The following is a 15,525-nucleotide window of genomic DNA, read 5'->3' as shown; positions in this document are numbered from 1 at the left end:
ACCCAACAAAAAATCGCCATAGAAATACCACCTTTAAAGGAGTAACGCCAGGCCCAGGGGCTCGTTGTACGGCTCCCTCCTACTACAAGTTATATTCGGCTCCCCCGATAACTTCCGTCGCGAGCATTTAACCTTCCACATCGCTCCGTTCCAAAGTGGCTATCAAGCACTGCTCGGATGCGAAGCTTTCGCTCGCTTTAATGCAATACCACACTACGCCTCCCTCACACTCAAGATGCCCGGTCCACGTGGCATCATTTCAGTGAACGGAAATATCAAGCGATCTCTGCGCGCCGAAGAGAGTGCGGCTGCCCTGGCAGCCGCACACTAAAGGCGCCCGCACCAGCGAAAGCATCCAATAGGTCGTCAAGACCTCAGACACAACTAATCAAGTCCGGCGCCGCTATTTATACCGAATAAGTGGTCACACCCCTATTTGTCAATACAAGAGGCTCAACACGCGCAGACAAGTGGCAATTTTTTCTCATCTTGAATTATACATGGTTTCTTAAAAACTATCTTTTTGCATGACAACTTTTTCACCTAAATTCCTCTCTTTTACAGACGATCATCGTGTTACACCCGTCCAGGATACGGCACAACGGAGACACAGGCGCAGACGTGCAGCAGGGACCCGCTCCAAGGATTCTTTCTAGATTAAGACCCTGCGTAAACCTTTTTTACTGTCTCTTGTTGATACATATCCACCGTTGAGAAGGATGCTGACGTCTTGGCATGTGGCCACACCAGAACAATGCATGTACCTGGACACAAGGGGCTTCTTACAAAGGTCATTATTTAGGCCCGGTTTATACCACAAAGACCGAATACCTTAGGGAGTGTTCGTCATCGCGAGTTTGGCCTTATATGCATCAGCTCCGAATCATTGTCTTTGGTCAAATGTTGGGTTTTCCCGGCTCCTGTGCTTTGGTGCCTTACGTTCCGCTTTACTGGCTAAGGTAGCACCAGGAGAACTACTGCGATTGTGCCCTGGTTCATCCGGACGAGCACCTCAGTAGAGAAAGCCGAAAACTGACTGTCATGATATATCGTGAGACTGGTCAACCACTCGATGACCTGTTGGAATGTTAGAATTCCTCCGCCTTAACGAAGGGCCGTTTTCCGGCCAGGCATGTACGCACCCCCGGATCGGGAGAGTGCAGAGCCACCAGGGGCTATTTAGTAGCCCCACTGTCAAACTCCTATGGCTAAGTGAAAGTGCTAAAGCATTATAGTCCGGTTGCCTCGCTCGCTCCGCTATCACCTCCTTAATAGGACCAAGACGTTGGGTTAAGTGTGAACGCGTGTTTCTTACGAGCACCTCCGCATTATATGCGTGGGGGTTGAAGCCGACGGCTGCAATCTTTCAGGTTATACACATGTATACATAAACGGCCGCCCAAGAGGCATCATATTACTTTCAGGCAAAAGTATAAAAATAGCCTTATAAAAATTTATAAAAGCATTTCGCTTACAATGAGATTACATATCACTCAAACATAATATTTTTTGATCACTGGTTCTCTATCAAACGAGCACCCTCAAGAACTTCTTCAAAGTAGTGCCCAGCAGCCATTCGACCTATGGCCGAATCCCGCGCTGCAACAGTGGTAGTATGCTTTAACACGGGCAAAGGCCATCCGTGAGCCCTCTATGCACGCCGACCTCTTCATCGCATTAATGCACGGCACCACGTCAAGGAGCTGCTGCACCAAGCTGAAATAGCTGTTCGGTTTTGGCCTTTCCGGCCATAGCTGATCCACAACAGACCTCATGGCGAGTCCAGACAACCTATTCAGTTCGGCCCATTCGGCTAATTGGTCAGTCAATGAAAGCGGACGCTCGGGAGAATGGAATTGTGTCCAAAACAGCTGGTCCACTTCACGGTCCGTCTGACCCTGGAAGTACTTGGCCGCATCGGCAGCGCTCGCCGCCAAATCCATATACACATCCTCCGAACTCCACAGCCGATCCAGAGAGGCATACCGTGGATCTTCGAACTTCCTCCGCAACATAAAGGATTTCCTAGCTACAATATCCACGGCTTCCCGCAGCTCCTCCTTCTTCGCCCTCATAGTAGAGCGGATGTCTTTTCTCGTCGCAGCAACCTTCTCAAGGTCCGATGCCTTCGCTAGGTTTTCCTTTTCAAGAACCCGGCAACGGTCGGCGGCGGCTTTTAATTCTATGGCCATCTTATCTCGGCTCTCGCCATGCGCGGCCTTCTCGGTTTTCAACTCTTCGGCCGCCTTCAAAGCAGCCGCATTCCTAAACCATGCTTGTTCCTTGGCTCGGGCAAGTTCTGCGTGCAAGGCTTCAACAGTGGCAGCTCCATCTGCAGTCACAACATATTAAAGATACTGGCATCATGCTGCTCTTACTATGTGGCATTTACCAGATAATGACACTTACCCTGTGCCTTGTCAAGCCTTTTGTTAACAAGCTCGTTGTCGGCGTCTGCCGCATCCAACTGCCGTTTTAAATGGGCAAACTCGCTAGTCCGGCTAGCCACCGGAGCTTCCATCACCTGCACATAGAGGCAGTATGGCTATCACCTGGGAATATGATCCTCTGTTCGTCGTCGTTTCCGACGACAACCAGAGTCTCAGGGGCTACTATCTACACAGGGCACACCTAGCATGTGCAGGACTATCATACATTATTTTATGTACCTCAAAGCCTGTCAGTAGACTCATAAAAGCTTCATGCAATCCGCTTTCGGCGGACGAGATTCTCTCCATCACCGTATTCATCAGCACACGGTGTTCATCTGAGACGGCCGCTCGCCCCACCAACTCCCTCAGAACATCCGATCGCACACCAGACGGTACCGGACTCTTTTTTCCGCTCTCTTCGGGAGCCGGACACTGGGAGCTTCGGGGGTCAATGGGATTATCTTCTGGCCTCACCGGACCCGGAGAGGCCCTCTGCGACGACACTTCGGGGTCGCCCGCTTCCGGAGCGAAGGAGTCTGGAGGGGGCGTTTCGCTCTCCATCATCTCTGGAAGAAGATCCCCCGAAGACGAGCTCATTTGAGAGGGGCTAAGGCCCGAACTGCAAAGATATATGCGGTGGTTAGTTTCTCAGAAGAAAAAGATGGCATACCTGTACTATTAAAGTATTTCGGGTCACTTACGACTCGTTGGAGAATTGATCCCCCCGCGGACTTTGTGCGGCAAAAGCACCCCCCAAGGTAGGACCCTCTGTGGGAGACTTCTTCTCCCGTTTGGAAGCTTCGGCGTCCGAATCCCCGGGCGCAGTCCTTTTCCTCCTCCGGTCGTCTTCCTTCATGGAGACGCTCGCTCCCTCGGTTAGAATGGGCAGCGTTGGGGGCCCACATCCGCCCGTATTATCCTTCCCAGTATCTTCCTTCAAGGGCTCCGGGTAAGGTGCGACCTAGAGCATCTTTTCTAATACCGGATTGTCCAAATCCTTAGGGAGGGGGGCCGAACACCGAATCAACTTCGCCTTTGTTAGCCAGTCCTGGTCAAAAAGCAAACTCTCAGAAATAACTTTGTAACAAATGAGAGATAGTATGTTCGACCAGAAGATTCCTTACCTGTTCGGCGGCGCGGTTACTGCTCAGGCCCACGTCCTTGGTGATTTCCGGACACTCTACCTGAGGTCTGAAGAATGACTTGTACATCTCCTCGTGCGTCAGGCCGAGGAAATTTTGGATGACACGCAGTCCCTCGGGATTGAACTCCCACAAGCAAAGGGGCCGGCGTTTGCAAGGCTGGACTTGACGAGCCAGCATAACTTGTATTACCGCAACCAAACTAAAATCTCCATTGAAGAGATCTCGAATGCAGCTTTGCAGTATAGGCACGTCCTTGGCTGGACCCCAGCTCAGACCTCTGCTGATCCATGACATCAGTTGTGGTGGAGGGCCCGAGCGGAAAACAGGGGCGGCCGCCCACTTGGCACTTCTAGGAGCCGTGATGTAGAACCACTCCTGTTGCCACAATTCAGACACCTCTGGAATGGAAACTTTGGGCCATGGATCTCCCGTCATCTTGCATATTGTGGCACCTCCACACGCTGCATGTTGCCCCTCGATCATCTTCGGCTTTACTTCAAAGGTCTTGAGCCACAATCCAAAATGAGGGGTAGCCCGGAGGAAGGCCTCACACATGACAATAAATGTCGTGATATGAAGAAAGGAGTCCGGAGCTAGATCATGGAAGTCTAGCCTGTAATAAAACATCAAACCCCTGACGAAAGGATCCAGAGCAAGGCCTAGACCTCGGAGGAAGTGGGAGACAAACATGACGCTCTCGTTGGGTTTGGGGGAGGGGACGGCCTGCCCTCGGGCGGGCAGCCGATGCACAACCTTGGCGGTCAGATATCTGGCCTCCCTCAACTTTTTGATGTCTTCTTCCGTGACAGAGGAAGGCACCCATTGGCCTTGAAGGCTAGATCCGGACATGATTGAAGGTTCGGAGCACCTGACCTGAACTTTGGGTGTTTGAGCTTGAGGTGGGGGAAGGATTCGATTGAGCACGGGAGGGAAAAATAAAAGCCTTGTCCCTTTATAAAGAGGGTGAATATCAAGCGTCCTCTCTGTCGTGGAATTGTCACGGCAGATGTCCTTAGTGTCAGGACTTAGTCGCGAGGCCAACGCATCTATGTGGTAGCTTGAGAGGGGTTGAGCGGGACGAGAGACACGATGTTTTACCCAGGTTCGGCCCCTCACGGTGGAGGTAAAAGCCTACATCCTGCTTCATTGATATTGATGATGATGATCACGGTTACAAGAGTGCTCTATTTCGAGAGCTATTGTCTAAACCTAACTTGTCCAACTTCTGGAACTTGTGAATCTTCTCCCTCTTGGGGTGCCCTGCCCCTCCTTATATATGTTGAGGGGGCGGTTTACATGACTAGTCCTATTAGGATTAGGATTACTCTATTACAAGTGGAGTCCTAGTCTTGCTTCCTTTGTAAGGGAATATGCTTTGTGCTTTCCTCATAAACCGGCCCACCATTTAAACGTGAACCGGCCTTCTGGGCCATGGGCCTCGTCATTCATCTGACCCGCCCACCGGGTTACTAATGACCCGCCAAGACCGGGCGGGTAGCCCGTGAACCGCCAAGCTCCGGGCGGGTTACCAGTGAGTCATCCAGTCCAGCCGGTTTATACTTCCGGCCGGTTTACGCCACGGGGTATATCCCCGACATTAGCCCCTAGTTTAATTTGGATTTATCCATGTTAAACTGATCTGCAACATAAACTCAAGAGCAAATTTGACAGGTTATGCTCCGGGTTAAAAATTCTTGTAAATCGGCACCTGATCATCCTTGTCATTTCCTTCTTCTAGAAAATCCGGGTCAATAAGCCAGCTTCATACTCAATTTGCTTGTAAAAGATATTGAGAATAAAGAATCCATTTGAATCGGCCTTCAATGCTCTTGATTTGACAAAAATATTGGTCTTCAAATATTCAACTGGTATCAGCCGGTTTGAAAATGTAGAACTTGCCGGTTTATCATTGCCAAAATTACCGGGTTATAAGAACTGATGATCCCGGGTCATGACCGTTTATAGACACCGGGTTATGATTGTTACCAACGCCGGGTCACACAATTGATCTTCCTGGTCTGCTCAAAATTGAAAATTTTGAAGATGTTCCTCCTTTACATGCATAATACCTGTAGCCCCCAAGTCTTAAGAAGAGAATATAGTGATAACTTAAGACTTGCTCCAATCAGTGTTGCAACCTTAAAGAAATCCGGTTTTTTCATCTCAATCATATAAACTGAATACTCCATATATGTAGCCCCCAAGTGTCGGGTTGTCATGCTTGCAGCAACCTGGGACTTGTAATTTGCTTATAAAAACTTTAACCAGTGTAGCCCCCAAGGGTCGGGTTATTATGCAATAATGAGCAGGGACTTTGTAAATATGATCATGTAAATTTGAGCAGCAATGTGTAGCTCCCAAGGGCCGGCTCAATAAGATAATATTGAGCTAGGACTTGATATATTCTTCAATGAAAATAACAGCATATGATGTAACCCCCATCATGGGGCTTGAATCCACGTCCACAAGGTTAAGAGCCTTGTGCTTTACCAACTGAGCAGTGGACCCTTCAATATAATGGATTAAAAGCTTTGTACCTTGAATTGTAGCCCCCAAGGGCCGGGTCATTAATGCAAATAATGAGCAGGGACTTGAATTGTTGACAGGAGCAATTGGTAGCCCCCAAGGGCCGGCTCATTATGATGTGATGAGTCGGGTCTTCAATAAGACTAATAAAAATGACTTTGCATTAGCCCCCAAGTGTCATGGTGCATGCTTGCAGCGACATGAGACTTGCATATTTGATATATCCTTCAGTTGAATAATGTAGCCCCCAAGTGCCGGGTCGTGAGCCTGCAGCGACTCGGGACTATTCCTTCAATTGTAAAATAAACCATATCCATTAATAATATAATAGTCATTTCGCTAAAGCGACTTTGAAAACCTCAATAATACCGGTTATTAATAACCATAATAAAATCCAGCCATGTTGGCTATTCAAGATAACATAATCCGGTATGAAAACCTTATTCATTCAACATCATAATGGAAATTCAGCCAAGTTTGGCTATTTGAATAATATGACCCAATGATTTATAAGCGCATGATTCCAATGGCGCAATCCAAATATATGTACTAGCGACTTATAGTCCAAAGCCAGGCCAGTTTAACAAACCTGTTTCTGCATACAACAAGTTTAAAGTGTCCTGGCGGTTTACCGCCGGACGGGTCATAATGCCCAACATATAACCAGGGTTTATAACCAAGGCTGCCCTTAAGAATAATCAAATATGAAATAGATCATACCTGTGACACTGAATCACATTGTTGGTTTTACCAACTTTTTGTAGTAAAGGTGATAACCCCAATCTTGAGTACTGATAACTCCTTCCATATTGTGCCGGTTTATGATAAAACCGTACCGGGTTGTGATAAACACCGGTTTAACCATATATAATACTGGCGACTCGTAGTCAAACCAGACCGGGCTGATAGTCTCCGGATTATAATTTGATCGTGTACTGACAACTTGTAGTTGAAAGCCGAGCCGGGTTGATAAACACCGGTTTACTCCATAATAGGATGGTAACAGAAAATCAAACCGGGCAGATAGTCTCCGGATTAAGATTTGACCGTGTTCCGCCAATTGACAGTTTGAACCGGCTTAAAACTTTGTCGGTTTAAAAAACGCAATAAAAAGAAAGAAATATCTTTTAAAGAAAAATGTGAAGCAAAGGCAATGACAAAACCGTTTGCAAAAAGAGGCTTATTTGAGCTGATCAGATGGCGTTACCATGGTCGGACACGACCAAGCTCCCGATAGGTGTAGCTATGGTTCAAGTCAGCCAGGTCCCCAAATGAAACCGTGGCATTTATGCCGATCAAGTGGCATGGCAATGGTTTGGGTTCGACCAAGCCCCCAAGTGATTCTGTGGCCTTAGGCCGATCAAGAGGCATGACTGGTTCAGACGTGACCAAGTCCCCAAGTGATCTGGTGGCTCTCGCCTATCAAGAGGTATTGCATTGGTTCGGACACGACCAAGCCCCAAGTGATATAACATGATGCTTTTGAAAAGCTAACTCAAAGGGTAAACCGGAGGCCGCTTTAGAACAACTCCGTGTAACCACACATGATGTAAAAGAACAAGGACCCCGCTTTATGAAGCAGAAGCCCCCATGTGATCAATAATATGTCAGGCCAGTAAGGCGGGATACCCATGTTCGAACCGCGCATCGTGGCAGCAGGTCCTCTTCGGCAATTTTTAACTTTTTGCAAGAGATAAATTCTTCTTGAACCGAGATCTTGAACCGGATATTGAGATCTTCAAAGCTTTGTGGGAGATATCTTTCCCTTGAACCAGATTTTAAATCGAAATCTTCATTTTTAGCCGGAAATTTTCTGACGGCCTTTAAACTCGAACTTGCGAGAAGTTAATTCCTTTTTGAACCGGAAATTCTTAAACCGGAGAACAAATTTCCCTTGTACCGGATTGTAAACCGGAATCCTTTTCTGATGACCCGAAACTTCTTCATTGAGCCGAGATTTTGTAACTGTCATATACTTTCTAATCCGGAAATCTTCTGACGGCCTTTAAACTTTCATCAATATAACAGTAGCCTCCGGGACCGGGTTATCCTTCCCTCCATCGTCCTGGCGTTCTTAAATTTGCTAAAACTGGCAAGATTCGCTGAGTCATGTCATCGTAGCCCCCGAGTTTCAAAGGTGACTCGAGGAGTTGGCTTGAGACTCTCCATATTTGACCGTGATATAAACCGGCATAACTTGTATATCATTGGCGTTGATAGCACGATGTGAATCCATAGAAGGTTGAGGTGACTGCGGCGGGTTGTAAATGATCCCATATGAGCCATGTCAGCAACTCGGCCAATGGTTCCTTCCAACTGGCGATTTGAAGTTAATCAAAACTGTAATGGCGGCGACTTGTGCGCCTGCCCATTGAACCATCCAGTGCAAACGGCGGTTGATGATAATTTGTCTCCAATTTGAAAGAAAACCGGGCTACCCAAGCCGTGACTTGCTCATACCCAATAAACAGCTCATGCAGACAGGTGTGGCCCGGTATGTTGATGTAGACCAGGCCGCGAGAGACGGACAGCAAAGACGACCACAGTATCAGAGGCAGCTCGGACAGATGAGTCAGCCGCATGCACGGCATTGCAAGCCAGTACGGACGGGGAAAACCGGTACCGGTGTTGTAAACCGGCACGGACAGACGAATAAATGTAGACCGGGTCCGCAGAGGCGGCAGCTTTGTGCATGCTTTATTGGGTAATTCGCACGGTCCTGACGAATTGATGCGGACTGGATCGCGATATAGACCGGCATGGGTTATCCAATAGCTCAGCGATATAGTAATCCCTTTTTGCAATAAACCATTTGTCCTGCATTGGAAAACTTGCAAGCCAGAGTAATTGCTCTTTTTAAAGAAAGAAATATATAGTATGAAAATATAATAGATGGATTTCACCTGATATGTTAGCCAAGAAACATCCACCGCAGAATTGATGATCACCACGGTGAAACTGAAATCAATCACGGACGAGTCGGCCATGCGAGCAGACGGATGAATCGGCCGTGGCGTTGTAAACCGGTGTGGACGGGCGACTTAGCCACGTCATATTGATGTAAACCGGTCTGCAGATTGGCGGTTTGCACATATATTCACCGAGCTTGATGGCATGGTAAGATACTAGCGCATTCATAATGGTTGCGCGAGTTTATACATCCATGACACAGCCATAGCTTTTGCAATGAACAATTGTCCTGCATAAACAATATTGCAGACCAAGGCACAGGTAAACTGTTCTTTGACAAAAATAATATGTGCTAACAAAATATATTTTAGATGGATATCACCTGATGTGTCATGCTAGAATTTATCCGCCGCGGAGTTGATGATCAGTTGACCACCATGATGAAGTGGTGCGGTACACCGTGCGAACGGTGTGTCAATCACTGGCGCGATCCTGACGAGTTGATGTAGATCGAGCTATACAGACGGTGGCTTACGCACACCCGTTCAATAGCAAGCAAGCGCGGATGCCGGTGCATGACGATGTTACCGCACACTCCATAGGCACATCATGGCACCGCCTTTATAATGAATCATCATCCTGTGCAAAAGATATCACAGACGAGAATAACTGTTCTTTGGGGGGAAAATGCGTCAATAAAAATTAATTGGATTAATTTCACCTGATATATTTGTCAACAAAGACACTTCTGGTATATCCATCTTCATTCAGATATTGAGTCTACTGGGTAATCTTCCCAGAACCAGTTTCACCAGCTATCACAACCACTTGATCTTCCCACACAAGTATTACCTCTGTTGACAAGGAAATTTTGATTCTGCAAAATCGCTGATTGCTTCTGTTTTTTCAAATTTGCACTGTAAGTGGCCTGCAGAGCAGCATTAGCAAACCGGTGCCGGTCGGCGGGTAGGCGGGACTGCTGGCGAGCCGGCCAGCACGGGCGACGGTTGACGTAAGGGTGGGTGGCTCAAGGTGCAGCCGGCTCGCCGCAAGGGCTGCGCCAGGCATCTCCTAGGCGGGCGGCCCTCCTGCTGCAGTCAAAGCGGGCGGCGATTCGGCGCTGACGGTTTAGAACAGGGCAGTTTACGACTGAAAACAAGGCGAGGCGCCCGACTGTGGTTGAAGCGGACTGCGGCATTGGTCTTGACGGGTCGCCGAGGGCGGCGCAGGCCGCGGTGGCGGCTCAAATTCAGAGCGAGACGAGGCGGATCGAAGCCGCAGCGGAAAACGAGCCCATGAGTCACCTGCGCAGTTCGGCGTCGAGGTGGAGGCGAGGCGCCTTGGAAACGAGCGGCGGCTCGGCAAAGGCCAGTGTAGCTCTGGCAGCAAAAGGCAGAAGCGGGCATCTGGCGAGTGAGTGCGGAGGCCCGAGGCGGCTTATGAGGCGACAGAGACCGCGGGTTGCCAAGAACGGAGATCATGTGGGTTGAATTCGTCGACTCATGCCGGGATGGAGCAAGGCGGGCGACTCATGCCCAAGACCGAGGCGGAGAACGGAGACCATGCGGGTTGAAATCGTGGTAGAAGCGGAATCCGGCGGCTTGGCAGAACCGCGGGACGAACACCGCGGCGGCTCGGCAGCAGGCGGTTTGATACAGGCAACGTCCGGCTCATATCCAGGTATCGCGAATTGATGATTGCCGGACCCTAGTGACGGCGGGTCCCGCGAAGACTGCGACGGAGAACAGCGGCGCAGGGGATTACTCAAAGCAGAAGCGACTTAGCCGTCCAGCGGCGACTCGGCCGGGGTGACCACTCAGGCCGTAGCAAAGGCGCTCTTGAAGTGTGGCGACTCAGACTCAGCAGGCAATTTGACAGCGGCGATTCTTGGTAACTGGGCCGGTTCAAACCGGCGGCGAATAGGCAGACTGCGATTACTTGGATGAAGCAGTAGCAGTAGCCGCGATGGCCAGGCTCAGGCCGGTTTACGGCGGAGGCAAGGTCGCAAAGGCATCGGAGTCACTCGGTTGACAAGTCCATATCCATCTCCTGCCCGTAGTTCGTATTTGGTCGCAAAGGCGATAGCTGCTGTACCCTCGTTGTACAATAGTTAAATACGGAAACTGTGATCTTGACGACTCGGCGGCAGATTCTTGCGCAACCCTAAGGGCTGCTCCGTGGCTGCTCTAAGGGTTTCGGTTTCGCCGGATCATTATAATATGTACCGTGGCTGCTCCGTGCGCAACCCTAAGGGCTCATTCGGTTTGGAGGAAATCAAAACGTAGGAATTAGGAGTAGTATAGGAATATGATAGGATGGCACTTGCCATCTTAAGGAATTGACTTGCCTCGTTCCTACGCGTAAAATGAGCTTTGAGTGGATGTGTAGTTTTCTCCAAAAATACGGAAAATGAGTAGTATTCCTACGAAATTCCTGCACGCATTTCCTACAAACCGAATGCATACATAGGAAATTTTCCTCTGGAATCCTTATTCCTATGTTTTTCCTACGAAAATCCTCCAAACCGAGTGAGGCCTAAAACTTGCCTCAATCTCATACCTTGCGGGCTGACTAAACTGGCTTCTGAATTAAATGTTGACGCAGATCTTTCTGAACCGGCGCTTTTATCCGGAAAATCACAAAACTTCTCAATCCATTAGGGAAATCCCTCCAAGAACTCAACACCACCGTGCGTGGGCCCCACGGTGGGCGCCAACTGTTGTGGAATTATCACGGCAGATGTCCTTAGTGTCAGGACTTAGTCGCGAGGCCAACGCATCTATGTGGTAGCTTGAGAGGGGTTGAGCGGGACGAGAGACACGATGTTTTACCCAGGTTCGGGCCCTCACGGTGGAGGTAAAAACCTACATCTTGCTTCATTGATATTGATGATGATGATCACGGTTACAAGAGTGCTTTATTTCGAGAGTTATTGTCTAAACCTAACTTGTCCAACTTCTGGAACTTGTGAATCTTCTCTCTCTTGGGGTGCCCTGCCCCTCCTTATATATGTTGAAGGGGCGGTTTACATGACTAGTCCTATTAGGATTAGGATTACTCTATTACAAGTGGAGTCCTAGTCTTGCTTTCTTTGTAAGGAAATATGCTTTGTGCTTTCCTCATAAACTGGCCCACCATTTAAACGTGAACCGGCCTTCTGGGCCATGGGCCTCGTCATTCATCTGACCCGCCCGCCGGGTTACTAATGACCCACCAAGACCGGGCGGGTAGCCCGTGAACCGCCAAGCTCCGGGCGGCTTACCAGTGAGTCATCCAGTCCGGCCGGTTTATACTTCCGGCCGGTTTACGCCACGGGGTATATCCCCGACACTCTCCGTGGCCGTTTGGACTTGCCTATAGTCTAGGAGTCCTAGAAGCAGTTGGGTTACCCACGCCCGTATTGATGAGAATCCCGGAATAAGGAGACACGATCTCTGCTTTAACAAGACGTGCCAAGGAAACCGCCTCGCATGACGCGTTGAGGTGGGATAATAAAACGATTCGAATAAAGGCTTGGCCGTGGTGCGTCACACTACGGAATACGTCAGCAGATTAGATTTGTGTAAATATTATTCTCTCTATGGCAATATGTGAAAACTTATTTTGCAGAGCCGGACACTATCTTTGTGTTCAAAATCTTCTATGAAGTACTTGGAGGAGGAACCCGCCTTGCAATGCCGAAGACAATCTGCGCGCCGGACTCGTCGTCATTGAAGCCTGGTTCAGGAGCTACTGAGGGAGTCCTGGATTAGGGGGTGTCCGGATGGCCGGACTATACCTTTAGTCGGACTACTGGACTATGAAGATACAAGATCGAAGACTTCGTCCCGTGTCCGGAAGGGACTTTTCTTGGCGTGGAAGGCAAGCTTGGCGATACGGATATATAGATCTCCTACCATTGTAACCGACTTTGTGTAACCCTAACCCTCTCCGGTGTCTATATAAACCGGAGGGTTTTAGTCCGTAAGACAACATATAAAAACAACAATCATACCATAGGCTAGCTTCTAGGGTTTAGCCTCTCCGATCTCGTGGTAGATCTACTCTTGTACTACCCATATCATCAATATTAATCAAGCAGGACGTAGGGTTTTACCTCCATCAAGAGGGCCCGAACCTGGGTAAAACTTCGTGTCCCTTGCCTCCTGTTACCATCCGGCCTAGACGCACAGTTCGGGACCCCCTACCCGAGATCCGCCGGTTTTGACACCGACATGCATGAACCGCGTGTGTAACCGTGATGGTATCTTCTCGGCGGAGTCCGGGAAGTGAACACGGTGTTGGAGTAATGCTTAACGTTGGTTGTTCTAGGATCACTTCTTAATCATAGTTGTTCGACCGTGCTTTTGTCTTCTCTTCTCGCTCTCATTTGCGTATGTTAGCCACCATATATGCTAGTCGCTTGCTGCAGCTCCACCTCATACCTTTGCCTTACCTATAAGTTTAAATAGTCTTGATCACGAGGGTGTGAGATTGTTGAGTCCCCGTGACTAACATATTACTTCCAAAATCAGATGCAGGAACCGATGATAGCGCTCCAGATGATATGACCGAGTTCAAGTGGGAATTCAATGAAGACTCTCGTCGTTACTACGTGTCTTTCCCAGATGATCAGTAGTGGTGCCCAGTTGGGGCGATCGGGGACTATCTTGCATTTGAGGTTTATCTTTATTTTGCTTCCGTAGTCGGACCTTGAGTGTATTGGATGAATGTAATGATTTATTAATGTATTTGTGTGACGTGGCGAGTGTAAGCCAACTATGTACCTTTCACCTTTATTTATATACATGGGTTGTTGTGAAGATTACCTTAATTGCGACATTGCTTTCAATGTGGTTATGCCTCTAAGTCGTGCTTTGACACGTGGGAGATATAGCCGCATCATTACAGCTTAGCATTTTGAGGGGTCCACTTTTCTCATCCATGTCATACCAATCATTGAGCTTTCCTGAGATATTAATTTTGAAATAGCATTAGCTCAATGAGCTATATGTTGTTAGGAATTACCAAAACCACCTAGGGATAGTTGCACTTTCAACTACAGTTGTAAGTCTGTAAGCAGTTCTCTTTTAAAGAGAAAAATATATACATGCTTCAGTGAATGGCCGCCCCTTCTATTTAAGTAACATTGCCATTTTTATTGGTACTTGCTAATCAGTATGCACTAGCAGTGCAGGGAAAACTTTCTCCAAAGCTCTTAAGAGTCCTCAATCCATTCACACACATATGCAGCTTGATACATGTGAAATCAATGACTGATTATCTACGTTAACGCCAAGGGAAGCGGAGGACGAGGATGGGGAGTTGGGGAAGTACAAATTAAGGTGAGATAGATTTGCATGATATCTGCCGTTTTGCCCACCATATTCTCCTTTGTTTTATAGAGAAAGAAAGTCAGCGTACAGGTCAGAAGAAAAAAGATATTGTAAAACAGTAAAATGAAGCTACCTACGCCCTCTCTCAGCGTTTTGGCACAATTAACCGTCTGATTACGCTCACCGACGAACCAGATCAATTCATAGGGCTGCTGCTCCGCCGATCCATCTGGACAACTTCACGTGAATCGGGCTAACAGGCGCTATGGGCCGCCCCCGAAGGGCCCGACATTTATTTTCTAGGCCGGGCCTGCGTTGGACCAGCTTCTCAGAAAACCTACGCACATGCTTGTCTTAAAAAAAAACTACGCACAGGCGGCGACGGATGGCGACGGAGCTCGACTTTCTCTCCTACAATGGCGGCTGGTAGCGTGCATCTCCTTTGGACCGTGGCGGTGCGGAGGACACCTAGAAATTGATTAGCAGGCTACCAGATCCCAACTCGCAGCCGGAATAGAGCCGCATCATTGGTGCCCGAGAACTGAAGCCGGTGATCTCCCTTGCAATGCCTTTATACTCTTCCTGCCCTGGCTCATGAATGTGAAAGCAGTATTTGGAACCATGTCTCCACTTTTTGTGTGATTCGGGCTTCATGATGTTTGTCAATCCCCTGGCACGCACCAGCCGTATTTGTAGGAGATTAAAGTATTTGACCATGGATTGAATCTGACAGAGTATAAATATTCAAATATATACATCTTAGTGGTAAGCAAAATTTCAGTTGGTAGATGATCTTATTAGTTACATTACAGTATTACCTGCACAATCATCTGATGTCTTGTATTGCGAGTTATCGTCTCGTTTTTTAAGGACACTTCATGGTCAGTTGATGATTAACCAAATCCCAATCATTTACTCCCGGTGATGGTGGATATGTAGTAATAGTACATCTGTAGTTACACGATTAAGTGACATGTATTTGTGAAGATTTGGTAATTTTAGAACTCCTTTGCTGTTAAAAAAAGTGAACCATAGATATCTACTTTTGGTCGTATGGCCTGACTCAGTACCCAGCTCATTCTTCCGATTACATGGTGTTTCATTGTATCGGATTGCTTAGCCGAATCCAAAAAAGCACTATTTTTTTCCTTCAAATTCAGTTTACTAATCAAGTTTTTGTCTAAGAAAATTGTTTAT

This window comes from Triticum urartu, chromosome 2 (assembly GCF_003073215.2).
Source record: "Triticum urartu cultivar G1812 chromosome 2, Tu2.1, whole genome shotgun sequence".
NCBI lineage: Eukaryota > Viridiplantae > Streptophyta > Magnoliopsida > Poales > Poaceae > Triticum > Triticum urartu.
This window is presented reverse-complemented; position numbering follows the sequence as displayed.